We start from the raw sequence: 14,006 nt of genomic DNA on the forward strand, positions 1-14,006 counted from the left end.
TAGTGCAGGGGACTGTCTTGCTCTCTGCTGGCCAAAAAACTGGCGACACAATTCTGGCCTCAATTGGCTTACTCATATCTGTGTATAAAGGACATAGTAGAATCATACCTAAGTGTTATATGATAAAAATTTTAAATCTTTTATTTCTTAAGTTTGAGTAGCAGTAGATGCAAACATTCTTCCTACCTCATACTCCTTTCCAAACATTACACATTTTCTTTGAGGTTTCATTTATTGTGTAAGTGGATTTAATTTTTACTACTAGTACAGTTTGACCTGTAAAGAATGAAAAAAAATAGTTTAAAGAAAAAAAACTAGATGTGTTAGAAATAGGAAAACGTTTTTCTTTATTTGGTAAGATTTCAGGGCCAAGAAGTTCTCACGTTCGGAAATAAGAAAAAAAATAACTCTATTTTTCTGCCCCCAGAATACTGATGTTTTAATGGGTACTCTAACATTCTTCCAAATATCCCAGAAAAGTAAATAAGTTAGGCTGCACCGGTATTAACATCTATAGTCATCAGGTTCTTTCCTGAAAGTTGTGGTAGGTAAGGTAAGACCTGAGTAATTGGACACTTGAGGCAGAGGAAGGAATCCTTAGATGGAACAGAAAAGATGAACAGAGAGGAGGCCAGGTTGTTGGGAACAAAATTTATTTACTTCACAAACTTTGTTTTGTAAGGATTAGGTATTTCTGTGCACCTCAGCTACAAATCTCAGAGCAACTAGTTGAGAGCATCATTAGATGCTAGGAGACCTTTGATTTCAAAATGGAAGTTTGAACCTCGTGACCCCTTTCACCTGCTGTGCTCATCCTCCCAACCCTTCTGGGAACCACCAGTGTCTTTTTTGTATCTCTAAGTTTGGCTTTGTTTGTTCATTTGTTTTGGTTTTTAGATTCCACATAAAAGTGAAATCAAATAGTATTTGTCTTTCTGTCTGACCTATTTCACTTAGCATAATTCCCCCAAGGTCCATCCATGTGGTTGCATGGCAAGATTTTATTCTTTTCTTATGGCTGAGTCATAATGTACATACACACGTCTTTATCTATTCACCCATTGATGGACACTTTCACTTAGCTTGTTTCCACGTCTTGGCTACTATAAATAATGTGATGAAGATACGGGGTACATATATATTTTTTAAATTAGTGATTTCTCTCTCTTTCTTTCTTTCTCTTTTGATAAGTACTCAGAAATGAGTATGTTGGACCACATGGTAGTTCTGTTAATTTTATGAGTTTCCTCCATACTGTTTTCCGCAGTGGCTACACCAGTTTACATTCCCACCAACAGCGTGTCAGGGTCCTCTTTTTTCCACATCCTCACTGGCATTTGTCATTTGTTGTCTTTTTGATGACAGCCATTCTACAAGTGTAAGGTGATATCTCATTGTGGTTTTGATTTGCATCTCCCTGATGATTAGTGATATTGAACATCTTTTCGTGTAACTATTGGCCATCTGTAGGTCTTCTTTGGAAAAAAGTCTGCCCCAGCCCTCTGCCCATTTTTTAAAAATTAAATTGGTATTTTTTCTATAGAATTTTGTGAGTTTGGATATTATTCTTTTATCAGATATAAGATTTTACTTATTTATTTGACAGAGAGAGAGAGACTGGGCAAGTGCACAAGGAGGGGGAGTGGGAGAGGGAGAAGCAGGCTCCCCGCCGAGCAGGGAGCCTAATGCAGGACCCTGGGATCATGACCTGAACCGAAGGCAGACGCTTAGCCAACTGAGCCACCCAGGTGCCCCTAGTTTCAATAGTTTATATGTGGCTGCCCAGTTTTCCCAGCATCATTTATTGAAGAGACTGTCCTTCTCCCACTGTATATTTTTGCCTTTTTTGTTGTAAACTAGTTGATCATATATGTGTGGGTTTATTTCTGGGATCTCTGTTCTGTTTCATTAATCTACGCATCTGATTTTATATTGTCTTGATTACTATTGCTTTGTAATATGTTTAAATCAGAGATCATGATGCCTGCAGCTCTGTATTTTTATCAAGATTGCTTTGACTATTTGGGTCTTTGTGGTTCTATACAAATTTTAGGATAGCTCTATGAAAAGTGCCATTGGAATTTTGATAGGGATTGCATTAGATCTGTAAATTTCTGTGAATAATATAGACATTTTAGTAATATTAATTATTCTAAACCATGAATATGGACTAGCTTTCTATTTATTTGTGTCATCTTCAATTTTTTCATTAGTTACTTTGTTTTCAGGGTACAGGTCTTTTACATGTTTGGTTAAATTAATTCCTAGGTAGTTTATTCTTTTTGATGCAATTATGAATGAGATTGTTTTCTTAATTTCTCTTTCTAATAGGTTGTTGCTGGTGTATATATACACAAATGATTTTTGTATATTGATTTTGTACCCTGCTACTTTACTGAATTTATTTATTCTAACAGTTTGTGTGTGTGTGTGTGTGTATGTGTGTGTGTGTGTGTGTGTGATCCTTAGAGTTTTATTTATATAAAATAATGTCATTCACAAAGTAACAATTTTATTTCTTCCTTTTCAATTTGGATGCTTTTTTTCCCTTGCCTAATTGCTCTAGCAAGGACTTCCAATACTATGTTGAATAAAGGTGGGGAAAGTGGGCATCCTTGTCTTGTTCCTGTTATCCTTGTTATTATGTTGAGGTATGTTCCGTCTACACTTTGTTGAGAATTGTTACCATAAATGGATGTGGAATTTTGTCAAATGCTTTTTATACATCTACTGAGATGATCATATAATTTTTATCCTTCATTTTGTTAATATGGTATATATCACGTTGATCGATTTGCGGATGTTGATTCAGCCTTGCATCCGTAGAATAAATCTCACTTGGTCATAGTATGTGATCCTTTTAATGTATTGTTGAATTCAGTTTGCTAAATATTTAGTTGAGATTTTTGCATCTGTGTTCATCAGGGATATCATCCTGTAATTTTTTGTGAATGTATGGTGTCCCTGTCTGCTTTTGATATTAGAGTAATGCTGGCCTTGTAAAATGAGTTCGAATGTGTTCTCTCCAATTTTTTGGAATTTTGAGAAGGAGAGATATTAAAGTGTTTGATAGAATTCACCAGTAAAGCCTTTCAGTCTCCTTACTAGTAATGGTCTATTCAAACTTTTTATTTCTTCCTGATTGTCTTAGAATATTATATGATTGTAAGAATTCATGTATTTTTTCTAGGTTGTCCAATTTTTTGGCATATAATTGTTGATAGCCTTTTAAATGATCCTTTGCATTTCTGTGGTATCAGTTGTAACTTCTCTTTCATTTCTGATTTTATTTTTTTGAACGCTCTCTCTCTCTCTTTTTTTTTTTTTTTGGTTAGACGAGATAAAGGTTTGTCAATTTTGCTTATTTTTTCAAAGAACCAGCTCTTAGTTTTATTGATCTTTTCTATTGTGTTTTATTTTATTTCTACTCTGATCTTCATTATTTCCTCCTACTAACTATGGGCTTTTTTTTTGTTCTTATTTTTCTAGTTCCCTTAAGTGTAAAGTTAGATTGTTTATTTGAGATTTTTCTTTTCTTTCTTTCTTTTCTTTTTTTTTTTTTAGATAGGCCTGTGTTGTTATGACCTTCCCTTTTAGACCATTTTATATTGGTATATTAGTATGTTTTATTTCCATTTTCATTTGTCTCTAGGTGTCTTAAAAAATTTTTTTTCCTTCGATTTCTTTATTGACTCAATGGGTTGTTCAATAGCATGCTGTTTAACATCCACATATTTGTGATATTTCCAGTTTTCTTCCTGTAATTGATTTCAAACTTTGTACCTTTATGGCAAGGAAAGATGCTTGATATGATTTCAGTCTTCTTAAATTTATTGAAACTTGTTTTGTGTCTTAATATGTGATCTATCCTAGAGAATATTTCATGGGCACTTGAGAAGAACATGTATTCTGCTGCTTTTGGAGGAAATCTGTACATATCTATTATGTCTCTCTCATCTAATATGTTGTTAAGGCCCATATTTCTTTATTGATTTTTGTCTGGATGTGACTTACATCCATTGATGTAAGTGGGGGTGTTAAAGTCCCCTACTGTTACTGTATTGCTGTCATTTTCTCTCTCTAGATCTGTTGATATTTTATTTTATATACTTAGGTGTTTTTATGTTGGGTGTTTTATGTTAGGTGTTTTTATGCCATATATATTTACAAATGTGCATCTTCCTGTTGGTTTGACTTTTTTATAATTATGTAATGCCCAATGCCCATCTTTGTTTCTTACTACAGTCTTTATTTTAAATACTATTTTGTCTAATGTGAGTATAGCTACACCGGATTTTTTTTCATTTCTGTTGGCATGGAATATCTTTTAATATCCCTTCACTTTCAGTCTGTGTATGTCCTTCTAAAGTGAGTCTCTGTAGACAGCATATAAATGAGCTTTGTTTTTTTTTTTAATCTATTCAGCCATTCTGTTTTTTTTTGGTTGGAGAATTTAGTCCATTTACACTTAAATAATAATTGAGAGGAGTGTACTTATTGTCGTTGTGTTGTTTTCTAGCTGTTTTTGTAATTTCTCTCTTGTTCCTTTTGTCTTCTCTTAAAGTTTGATGATTTTCATTAGTATTATGTTTAGATTCCTTTCTCATTTTCTATTGTGAATCCACTATAGGTTTTTGCCTTGTGGTTACCTTGAGGTTCAAATATAACATCCTATATGTACAACGGTTGATTTTAAGTTGACTGCAACTTGAGTATGAACTCGTTCCAAAACTTTCCATTTTTAATCCCTTCCCATGGCTTATGTTTTTGATGTCACATTCAATGTCCTTTATTTTATGTATCCTTTAACTAATTATTGTAGCTTTAGTGAATTTTATTACTTTTATCTTTTAACCTTCATTTTAGCTTTATAGATGATTAAGTCACTACCTTTACTATAAATTTATCTTTACCAGTGAGATTTTTACTTTTGTGCATTTTCTTGTCATTAATTAGTGCCATTTCTTTAGCTTAAAGAAGTCCCTTTAACATTTTTATTAAGGCCAGTTTAATGTGATGAATTCCTTTACCTTTTGTCTGGAAAACTTTATTTCCCTTTTAATTCTGAATGATAATCTTGCCGAGTAGAGTATTCTTAGTTGGCAAGGCTTTTTTTTTCCCCCTTCCCCTTCAGCATTTTAAATATATTGTGCCTCTCTCTTCAAGCCTACAAAGTTTCTGCTGAAAATTCTGCTGATGGTCTTTTGGGCTTTCTTTGTATATAACAAGACTTTTTTCCCTCTTGCAGTTTTTAATAATCTCTCCTCATCTTTAACTTTTGACATGTTAATTATAATGTGTCATGTTGTGTGTCTCTGTTTTCTCTTATTTGCAGCTCTCTGGGCTTTCTGGATCTGGATGTCTATTTTATTCGCCAGATTAGGGAAGTTTTCAGCCAATATTTCTCCAAATAAGATTTCTACCCTTTTTGCTCTTTCTTGCTCTGGGAGCAATATAATGATAATGTTAGTCTATTGGCTGTTTTATAAGTTTCTTAAGCTATCTTCACTTTCTTTCATTCTTTTTTTTTAAATTTTTTCTGCTCTGATTGTGTGAGTTCCACTGTGCCATCTTTAAGCTGACTTATCCTTTCCTCTCCTTCATCTAATCAACTATAGAACCCTTGTAGTGTGTTTTTTCAGTCCAGTTATTATTCTTCAGCTCTGTGAATTCTGTTTGGTACTTTGTTGTATTTTATATGTCTTTGTTGAAGCTTTGACTGTGTTCATCCATTCTGCTCCCCAGTTTGGCAAGCATTTTTTTTTTTTTATTACCAGTGCTTTGAATTCTTTAACAGGTAGATTACTTCTCTGTATTTCATTAAGATCTTTTTCTGAGGTTTTATCATTTTTGTTTGTTTAGAACATATACCTCTATTTCTTCAGTTTGCTTGGCTCTCTGTGTTGCTTTGTATTAGCAAAACAGCTACCTCAAGAATAATTTCTGACGTTCAGTACAATATACCTATATAGAGCCTTTTCAATAGAATAGTTACTATATTTATATTTAGTATATTAAATAATATATTTAAATTGATATTCAGGCAGTTTAAATTCAAATTATTTTTCCTCTGATATAAGTATGTACTTTTTATATTTTGCAGATTGTATGATATAGTGACATGAGGTGAAGGCTTTTGGTGTTTCATATCCTGTGGTCAAAATGTAGGCACTACCACTTCTTGGAATTATGGTGTTAAGAATGGTGGTTAATTGTGCCATAGTTCTCTCCTAACTACGATAGGGATAGTATAATACATTTTTTGGATGATTGTTGTCATGATTAAATTAGATAATTTAAAAAAATATTCAGCATAGTGCTGGGACACAGAGCTGGCAATGTTAAATGGCAACTACTATAATTATTCTTTGTTACTCATTAGCTATCTCTGCTACTTATGATATATTGTGAAAATAAAGATAATATATTTTGTAGATGTTGAGTTACATAACCTAAAGGTCAAAACTAGGGCATTTTCAGGGACGGTATGGAAAAGCTGTGAACTGGTGTTTCACAAATATTCCCTGCAGTTGAGGGCCATTCCCAGAAGTTGACTCAGGGGGCTAAGTACCGTGGTCCTGAAGGTATCACATCCTGGCATCCATTATAGTCTGCTGCGCATGCCACTCAAATCCACTTGCTTCATATGGCAAGTTAACACCATCTGGAATAGCTGGCTTGTCTCTTTTTGTGAGGAAACTTATATTAAGGTTGTCGGAATAACTGGAGCACTTTTATTTGCAGCTACTCTCAAGACCACAACACATTATCTCTCTTCTGTACCTTCCATTATAGATATCACCTTCCCATAGCTAGCACCTCTGCTTCTCTAGTCTAGGTGGTTTAACTGGTGGGATGACTCAGATTATAATCCCTAAAGGGTCTGAGCCCTTTGTCATTTTGCCATGCTTATCCATTTACCATAAAATTGGGCAGGGAGTAATGAAGAGTTTCCTTAGTGGCTTATCTGGGTGACATATGTATTCTTCCTTATCCCAGTGTAATTTCAGCCCTACACTCTCCTAATGATCAGGGTCAGTTCTTCCTGCCATGAGTTAAAGTGACCAGGTGACAACCATATTTTAAGATTTCATGGCACTTTCACTGTGTCATCATAGAAGCAGTCTTCCTCTGGGAACCAGGTGCTCTGTAATCACAGAGAATAAAATCGTAGGGATAGGAAGTATAAATACTCCAAGTGGGAGATTAAGAGTGATAATAAGTAGGGCAACTACATGGTTCCCAGACAAATATATTCTATCTACTGGGGACAAAAATACCATGGGATGATCATGGATTTAGAATGTATACTACATTCTGAAGTATGGTGTCCCATCCTATCAAGGTATCATTTCCAAGTTGGCCCTTCAAATATTTCTTCAAAGGCCATTTTTAAATTTTGTCAGCCTGGAAGCTTCTGGATTTTGATGTCATAGGACTAGTGAAATGCATAGTCATGAGCCCACTGCTGCATATCCTCTTGGTCCACGATGAAATTGTGTGGGTGGGAAAGGCAAATTAGTATCTGGAATTGTGTTGATTTCAGTTAAAATGAAGCATTGTCCTTTATAGAGTAGATGTTCAATGTAATCAATTGTTACCAAGTGGCTAGTTGGTGTTGAAAGATATATCGGGTGCTCAGCATCATTCTCTGTTGCTGGCAGGTTGAACATCCAGAAGCAGCAGTACCTAGATCAACCTTGGTGAATAACAGCCCATGCTGTTGAGTCCGTGCATTATCTCCATCTCAGCTGTGATTGGCCAAATCATTCTGTTTACTTGGTTATTTATTGCTTCTTTCATGGCAGATGCTCTCTGGTGGGCATCAGTATGCAAAACAAAAGTTTTCCCACGTTGTGTCCTTTTCCTTAAATCTACCTGCATGCTTCTTTCCTGGCTCTTTTTGACTTTGATATTCCAATTTTTCTTTTTGCAGGTGAATATCCAAGTGATATTCACCATTGCTCATGAGTCCACATATATTCTTACCATGGGCCACTTCTCTTTCCACACAAAGTGGCTGATCAGGTAACCTACCTCAAATTCTGCCCATTAGGAGGATTTTCCTTCACTGCTGTCACTCAGTGTCATGTTAAGTGGGACTGTGTAGCAGTAGTCCATTTTCATGGACTTCCCACATATTGAGACCCCTGTGTGCTGAGACAACACATCCATACACTAAGCTCAGTTTGTTTTCTTCTTCCCCTAGTTGTCCTTATGGGACATCTTCCAAAAAGGATATATGCGTATGTATGTGTGTGTGCATGCTCATGTACACATGTGCATATGCGCACACACACACCCACACTCACCCCCCCCACACGCATATACTCTGAGGGAGAGGCATTGGTGCAATAGTAGCAGATGACAAAGATCTATACTGCACACTTGAGTAGCTTACTTGTGCCCCATGACAGTGTTCATGCCTGGTAATACCACGTATACCATTTCCATTTTATAATGGATTGCTATTGGGTCCATCCAATCTTAGATTTGGTGAGTCAAACAGAACTAAGCTCATGATAAATTGTCCTGGCAGCATGGGCAGTTGATGCCACATATTCAAGTGCTCTGCATGTATTTGGGCCCAGTTGTAGATTGGGAAATATTTTTTTGAATAGTGCGTAGGTCTCCACTGCAGATGGCATGAACTTTCTTGAGAATTAGGGAGTCAATATTGTGATTCTCCTTTTGGGTCTGACCATAATTCCACAAAGTGACTTTTTTTTCTTCTTACCACAGATGTCTCTGTCCATAGTGTATGAACCATGTCAGCCTTTGACTTTACCAGTATAGGGGCTACAGGAATATTCCCAAGTATAGTTTAGTTACTTCCAGAACACACAGAGGCTACTACTTTTGAAGCAATGTTTTATTTTTTATTTTGGAGAGGATATCTGGGTATGCTCTAGACCACTTACTCTGAAAAACTGCACTGTTGTAGAATTCTGAATCATCATAGGAATAATTTTCCTCTAGAGCTCAAATGTCTTATTGAGGCCTTCTTGTTCACCTTCTTGCCAGTATTTACTCACTGGATCCAGTTAACAGGCTATCAATGTAGTGGTCAAATATGCTTCTGAATACTCAGATGGTCTAAGTCCCAGTGGGAGAATGAACATAGCTCCTGGGCAAGACAGTATATTTTTGTCTGCCCCACTTGAATGTGATCTGCTTCTGAACTATTTTCCTGATAAGTACAGAAAAGATTAATTTGCCAGTTCAATGACCATATACCATGTATCTGAGACGATGTTGATCTGCTCTAGCAAAGATACCACATCTGTGAACCAACTGCAATTGGGGTGACTACTTTGTTGAGTTTATAGTAGTCCACTTTCACCTTCTAGGATCTATGTGGCTTTTGAAGGGGCAAACCTGGTAAACTAGAGGAGATGAATTAAATATGAATATGATGGAGACCATGACCCTGCATCACTTAAATCTTTATGTGTAGTACTGAGCTCTGCATTCCCCAGAGAGTGATAATGTTTTTTATTTACTTTCTTGGCCTTCTCCACTCTGATATCTCTTATCCCACAGGCCAAGGAATCAATGTGAAGGTTCTGCCAACTACCACATATATTCATTCCAATTATACATTTAAAGACTGAAGAAATTATTGGTAGGTGAGTCCACAGACTCCGTGGATCAGTGAGAGTCATATCTGAACTAAGACTACGTTTAGTATCTGTTCTCATATGCGCCCACTCTAAAAGTAGGTTACAGTGGTGTTCAGGTCACTTAGTATCAGTGTCAACTCAGACTTATGTCTCACAGTCCGCAGGATGTTTGGATAGTCTCTTCCTAGAATATGATTATACAAGTAGGTCCCTTGGTGAAGGTCTATGGGAATCATGACCATATTCATTTGTTATGATGTACCGAAGTCCAAACCTCATTGAGACCTGGCCTCTCCTTCAGTCAGTAGGTTCTGGATGTGAGTATTGGCTCAGGTCCAGAAACTGGGTAGGAGATTTATCTTTTTATTGGCAAGGCTGTCCTCAACCTCCTGATCCATGGTTTCTTTGGCTTTTCTAAATTAAACGTTATCTGTGGAGGCGTGTGCATCTGTCTTTACCTCTAGGAATTGCAACCTAACCATTTCTTTAGCTCTGAGTTGCCTCATGGCTGCCGTTCCAACAGTGCAGCTTATTATGATAATTGTACCTACTGTGTTTCTGATAGTTAAATGCTATCACCTAACTTTGTTCTGCGATCCTATCATTGCCATTGTTATTAGAGCCTAGTTCCATAACATCCTTAGCCAAAGATGGTAGCCACCACTGAGATGTTCAATGATGCCACTGAGAAACTTATTGTTAAATGATGTGTCCTCCTATGGAACATTTTTGGCTGATGAGTTTTTTGGCTTTATGTAGTAGAGCCACTCTAGAACATCCACTTCTCTGAGACTTATGATCCCTCTCTCTACTATTTACGTATTATTTCTACTTAGTGCAGACTATAATTTTTTCCAAGTTTACAAGAACCACTGTAGTTCTGTGTTATACTGCCTTCATGGTCCCTGTCAGGTGATAAATTCAGTATCATAGGAGAGTGCTTCCATAGCAGTACATTCCTCCCTATTTAACTTCCTATACCCCCCGATTGATCCAGTACTGACAGATGCCAGTTAATAAGTACTCTCTCAATTCCTGTGAGTACATATGAGTGCATATATGTTGGGGAGGCCCTACTGTTTTTTCAGCATGTAGTCTCTTTCCTCTCTTAACAGACTCCACATTTACTCAGAATGGATTATGTTGTAACTTGACCCTAGTTATTCATCTCAAGGCCCAACGGAGGGTTTGTGGTAGGTCTTTATGAAGAGTGAGCAGATTTTCCTGTAAGTTAGAGACCTCTGCATTGTCTTCAAGCAAGGATGGAACACTAGCTGCTAATAGGGAGTGGGCCACTTTTGCAGTCTCAGAGTGTTTCCGGGAATATGAAGATTCAGGAGTTTCAAGTGAATTAACCCAGATGTCCCCATCTCATGACTCACAGTCCCTTTTTTTTTTTCTTTTTTTTTTTTTTTTTTCCAATTAAGGCCCTGACCTTGGAATAGCCAACCTGCCTAAGTTGAGAATTAAACCTCTGGAGCTCTACCACTCTTAGGATTTATTCCCGGGTCTGGTGCTCAGCGTTTTCTGCATCTGCTGCAAGAGGTGAGAATTTATTTATCTGGTGACATGCACATCTGTTGTATTTACACTTAGCCTTAATTTGGTGATTAATCACGTTTAGCCTTTGATTATCTTTCTTCACTGCATCCGGAGGCCCCAACATCAGCTGTTCTATTCCATAGTGGTAATTGCCTCCTCTTCTCAACTTCTCAAATACCTTGAGATATCGCACGCACAAGTCCGTTTCCTTCCACTGGTATCACACCTTAGTCCACCACTGGTAAATATTTTAACAATTGCACTGCTTCCGTATGCCATAGGCTATCAGTTTTCCATATAGCATTTGTAGTTAGGTTCTCATTGCCAGTCTAACAGAGAAAAATCCAGATAAAATATGTCGGTTTGGAATCACTTCCTCAGTGCTTCCTTGGTACCAACTTCCATTCATCTGATTCCCTGGGACATAGACTATGAAAGAGAGGTATATATGCAGAGCTCCTTTTGGATGTGGTAGAGGGAGAAGCTGAACTGCAATATATTTGTGACACAGGCTTTAGCTAATCCTACAGGAAGCTGCTACTGGCTTGGCCCCTGCAGTACAGCACAGGGGCTAGGTATCTGAACATTCCCATCAATTAGTCATTGGCTATGGGTTGCCCTAGAGGAGAGGTAATAAACCCTTGGCCATGGGCCATTTTCAGAGAGTGACTTAATCATATGGCTTTGGCGATGATCACAATACTCTTGGCAGTTGAAAGAATGAGTGATTTAGTCCCGAAGAGTGATTTAGTTGTGGTACGCCATTGTTAGTTCTGAAAGTAGATTCCAATGGGAGGCTGGAGTGCAAATATTATGATTGAGATTACATTGATTTTAATTTCAAAGGTATACAGAGAGTGCATATGCTCTGGGCTACCTTTTTTTATGTCCTTCTTTCGCTGAAAGCATAGGATTTTACTCAGAAGGTTTTCTCACTGATTATTTGTCATCGTTTTCATTTATTTTTCTAAAATGTTTTAAAAAATAGCAGATTGTGGTTCCTGGGTATCAAAGATAGTCTCTCTAATTTCACATGGCATTCTTCTAGGTCTTTGCTTTCTAGTTGTCATCAAAGCCTAAATGAAGGCTATGGACTGAGTCAGGGGAACAGACAAGTACAGGTACAATCAGAGCCTGAATCTTGGGGTGGTTTTGTGGGAGGTCGGAAGGGCTTCCCTTCCTTTGTGAGAGGGGGCTTTGGAAAACTTGAATTTGAATAGATAGATATTGTATATTTTAACTCCTATGGTTATTAGAGATGAATTTTTGTATTGCCTTTTAAATTTCTTTCTATTTTCTTATTTCAATTTACACCAGCATCTAGACTTGCCATAGATCAAGTTACCAACTGCTTTCATTGTGATTATTTATTCCCAGAGGCTGTTTGAGGTAAGACCTGGCTAATGCTAAGCATGTTTTAGTTTTAAACTGTGGAGACTACATGTATAATTTAGTGGTCCATAATAAAAAGTATAAGACATTTTTAAAGAATTGCCTTGATATTTTGAGGTGGCATGTATTATCTATTATTTTATGGAACATGCTCTGTCTTTGCTGAAAAAGCTAAAACATGTCTTGCTCTTAAGAATTTTGAAATATTGCATGGAGCACTGGGTGTTATATGCAAACAATGAATCATGGAACACTACGTCAAAAACTAAGGATGTACTGTACGGTGACTAAGATAACATGATAAAAAATTATTAAAGAATTTTGAAATAATTTCTTTATGGTTTTTCTTAAAAGCACCTGTGATACTGGAAAAAGAAATTGCATTTCTTTTTAGTGAGAAACTAATCTTAATTTTAGTTATAAGTGCCACACCCATTTTGCTTGCATGCTTTGAAGCATAAGTAATTAACTTTCACCCAAGAGTTAGAATCAAATGAAGTTCCATTGTGTGAAGAGAATTGCACTGCATCTAATACTCTAAAGGGGAAAGGAGCAAGGATAGTAATTATGAAAGCATCTAAGTTTTGGTCTGTTGCCATGTTGTACAACATGTATTAAAATTTGCAATTCTCACTTTTACTACAGAACCAGGATGCATCTAGACTTATGCACAATTGGTGAGGCGAGAACAGCTAGGAAGTCCTATCAATAGTCCAGAGTAAAAGTCTTTGGTGAGGATTATGTGAATTTATGTTTTTTAATGTGTATAATATAATGACTGGACTATATTAGGACCTACAAAAAATTTTAGGTTTTTATGAATTTTTTTTTTTTTTTGTAAAGAAGATATTGACCTAAATTGTGCACTGACAAGGGCCTGACCAAGATGCTCGCTCTGAAATCTGGAAAGGAGGTATGGGAAATGACAGAAATTATGAAGTTAAGGACCATAAGATTTAGAACTGGCTAGAAGTTTGGGACGATAAAAAAGAGAGGAATTAAAGGTCCTGAAGTTCCAGTCTGTATAACTAGGAGAATGTTGATTTTGTTAATTAGTACTGTATGTGGGGCGCCTGGGTGGCCCAGTTGGTTAAGTGGCTGCCTTCAGCTCAGGTCATCATCCCAGAGTCCCAGGATCGAGCCCGCTCAGCGGGGAAACTGCTTCTCCCTCTCTCTCTGCTCCTCCCCCTGCTCATGCTTTCTCTCTCTCTCTCTCTCTCTCTCTCAAATAAATAAATAAAATCTTAAATTAGTATTGTATGAGACATTTAGATAATACAGTTTATGGATGAAAATGAGTTGAAAAATATTGAATTTGAGATATTAATGGTCATTCAGACAAAACTGGCCAACACACAGCTAGGAACTAATGCAAAAAGGGGAAGCTAGGTGCAGATACATTTATTTGGTAGTTAGAAGGAAAAGGGAATAAAAATTTGAAAAGACAAA

At 36.6% G+C, this 14,006-nt stretch overlaps 1 protein-coding gene across 3 annotated transcripts in view; it reads left to right on the forward strand.

Moving 5' to 3' along the window:
• The window catches only part of UNC13C (unc-13 homolog C), a 755,970-nt gene that overhangs the window by 194,329 nt on the left and 547,635 nt on the right, over positions 1–14,006 (forward strand). For all 3 annotated transcript variants that reach the window (XM_057306313.1, XM_057306314.1, XM_048219406.2), the window contains 2 exons: positions 11,051–11,168; positions 12,483–12,554. The gene's annotated coding sequence lies outside the window, so the exon portion shown is untranslated. The remainder of the gene's footprint in view (positions 1–11,050; positions 11,169–12,482; positions 12,555–14,006) is intronic.

This window comes from Ursus arctos, unplaced genomic scaffold (genome assembly GCF_023065955.2).
Source record: "Ursus arctos isolate Adak ecotype North America unplaced genomic scaffold, UrsArc2.0 scaffold_36, whole genome shotgun sequence".
In the NCBI taxonomy this organism is placed as follows: Eukaryota; Metazoa; Chordata; class Mammalia; order Carnivora; family Ursidae; genus Ursus; species Ursus arctos.